A 3342-nucleotide genomic window follows, 5' to 3' on the forward strand; every position below is an offset into this window, starting at 1 on the left:
CATCCAGCATAATGCTAAACTAAGCACGTTAACCTCACCATGATCAAGGTTAATTAAAAAAAATAGGGAGGCAGGCTCAACTTGGCCTTTTTAACAATTCTTCTCAAAGTGTTATCCATCCTATGACTTTATATGTGCACAAATTCACAATTATCAATAAACAAATTCATAGGATTTCTCTCTTCATGACAAGGTTGCCATCAATTTGAAAAGAGTCTAGCAAATCTAATCAGATCAGATTCTAGAATCAAAGTCAAACTATATAGATAACGTTTTATAATTAACCATTCTTACTTTTATTCACACATTACAATCAATATTCTAGCACATAATCCATTTCATATAATTGTAGGGCTCTAGCAGGCCTTGGTTATGACTTCATCTCCACATGTCTCAACACACATTGAAAGATGCTCCCCAACAGTGTATATAATCAAAGATCCCCTTCGTACCCTTTGTTCATTCCCAAGATTGGTTTTTAAAGAGCAAGAATTACTCTCTACAACTATTGAATGACAACTCTTCAGGAATTGGATTTACACCTAACTACAAAAAATTACCTCAATTCTATTGTAATGGAGTAAGTTAAAAAGTGGAGAAACTTCATTGATTCAGTGAGAATTTTGTTAGAAGTTAATAATAAAAAAATTTTATTCCAGATTACCAAAGATTAAGATTATAATAAAAAAAAAATTCCCATTCCAGTCATAAACAAAATGCTAAATAAACTTCATGAAACCAAATATTTCTCAAAATTAGACCTTAGATAAAGGAATTATCAACTCACGGTACAACTCGATTTTTGCAAAACAATATTTAGTACTCATGAAGGACATTGCAAATTCAACGGTAATGTCATTTAGTTTAACCAAAGTTCTTAATTCTAAGCAATCATGAATGGACTTTTCGAACCACATCTTAAAAAAATTGTATTCATACAATTTGATTATTTTCTCATCTATAGCAAATCATGAAAAGAACACTTTAAACACAATTAACAGGTATTGACCATCTTGGTAGAAACTAGAATTTATTTTGATTTGTTCTTTTGTTAAAGTGAAGATGGAATACCTAGGCCACATAATCTCAAAATAAAGAGTCAAAGTTGATCTTAACAAAATTAAAACAATCACATAAAGACCATAACTCAAAAACATCTCTTTTATATATCGGACTATTTTATCTCTGAATTGGAATAAAAATCAGAATATAACTTATCTTATAATGTATGTCATTTTATAGTTTCAAACATAGCTTAGCATGCTGAGTGGCTTGCCTCTCAAAGGGATGGTTGTGCTTTAAAAAAGTTGCAAAACCATGGAATTTCTGATCATTATGAGTTATGAAAATGAGCACCCAATTCTCTGCCACAATCTTTTCCTATACTAACAGGAATAGAATTGAAGAACATGAATAGAATTGAAGAACCTGTCCAACTGAATCAGTATATTGTTAACTACCATACCCCTAGCCATAGGTAGTTGTCTCATGTACAACATCTACAATTATGTACACTATCTAAAATTGATCTAAGCCCACAAGTTGAAACATAATATCCAATCAATATATCATGTAAATTTGTCTTGCAAAATAAAGAGTGACGCAAAAGCCTTCTAACGTCCATTCTCACCATTCACAAGACAAGCTTGCTTGTCAGTTCCATGAAGAAAGCTAGTAAACCAATGAGCTGATGACTTTACTTGAGTTTTGATTCAAGATTTACTTGAGTTCTGATTCTCTATAGTGTGCATGTTTCTAAAGCAGTCTTGTCCAAGTTGGCATCCTTTGCAGGATGTGTTGTGCCATGTATATAGCTGAGGCTGCCAGCATAGATGGTTTCCATTTCAATGCTTCATACTCAACCAGGCATAGTTCAAGAAGATAGAATGCCAACTTCTCAAGCTGATCCATGGAAACAAACCCAAAAGAGAATTAAATTTATAAAGATCCCATTTATGGAAGCTTACAGTTAGAACAAAATAGTGCATGATGCCTCTCATGCAACACATCGAAAATACAATGCATTTCATAACATAATTGAGGCTCAATGCCATTTGAATATTCATCAAAATTTCAAGCAAAGTAGAATACCTGTTTATCAGCCTGAGCAGCCTTTAGAAACCTTTTCATGAAAACAAAGGGAGTTGGTACAACCAAATTGAATCTTAATTTGTTGAGCATCAATTTCTCCTGAAGAAAATGAAACATACCATAAACATGAGCAAAGATAACAATTCCAAATATGAATTATTTAAACAATTAGAAATATAAAGCTTGAAATATGGGAGACAAGTATGACATAATAATGTGAGAAAACAAAATCTCACCATGGAGAGAAATTCACCACGTGTGTAAACATTGTTTGAGATTGTAATCAGTTCCTTAACCTGTAAAGCCCTTAAGGAAAATGAGTTAGAATGTGAAGCCTTATTCTAGATGCCAAATCAAGGGCACAAGAAACAAGTTTTTAGTCAAAAAAAATCAATACAAAATTTCAACTTAACAATGAACTTTCCCTCCTGTCATTGTTTACCACCTTGGGAGCCCAAATTTCTTCATATTTGGCAGCAACTAGCATGGCAGTCAACCCCACTAGTTGAATATCCTTTCTCATAATAGTGTACACCACAAAAATAAATCTATCAATTGGGTTAATCATGAGAAAAAGTCTCTCATCCATTAACTCAAATTTTAGATGCACCTGTAAGTGCAAATTGTTTATGATAGAAAATTATCAACGGAAAGGTACAAAAAAATATATTATTATAGAAACAGATAGATAGCGATATGTATTAATCAAGTACATCAATTAGCCAGTCAATAAGTATTTCCTACATCTTCTGGTTGATATCAACTTGGATTGACATGTATTTTGATGAGATATTGTTGCATGCTTGCAATATAAGAAACACAGCAGACCAAAATAGAAACAAATTAGATATACAACTATTTATTTAGAGTTGAATCTAAACTATGGACATGGATCAAGGCTCGCATCAATGATTGACCTAATGTCCTCATTCATAAATTATAACCTTCCATGATGCTTAAGTGGGCACTTTAATTCTCCAGTGGAGATATTCATGTATGGCACAAACACACGCTGCTCACATGTAATCACTGCATACTATATGCAGTGAAAAATAGTGTCTGAATAAATTGTTTAAATGAAGTGTATTCTTCTAAAACAAGATGTTGTTCTTTTGAATAGAACAAAAATAGTTTGCAAGGATCCCGTGACAAAAGGGATGTACCTCTGTATACCAATAGAAATGGTAAATGTCTTGAACATATTCAAATACAACAAGTTGATTTTCATTATCTACTTCATCAATGTTTGGC

Source organism: Pinus tabuliformis, chromosome 6, assembly GCF_031772625.1.
Source record: "Pinus tabuliformis cultivar Carrire ecotype Pingquan chromosome 6, CPIR1, whole genome shotgun sequence".
NCBI lineage: Eukaryota > Viridiplantae > Streptophyta > Pinopsida > Pinales > Pinaceae > Pinus > Pinus tabuliformis.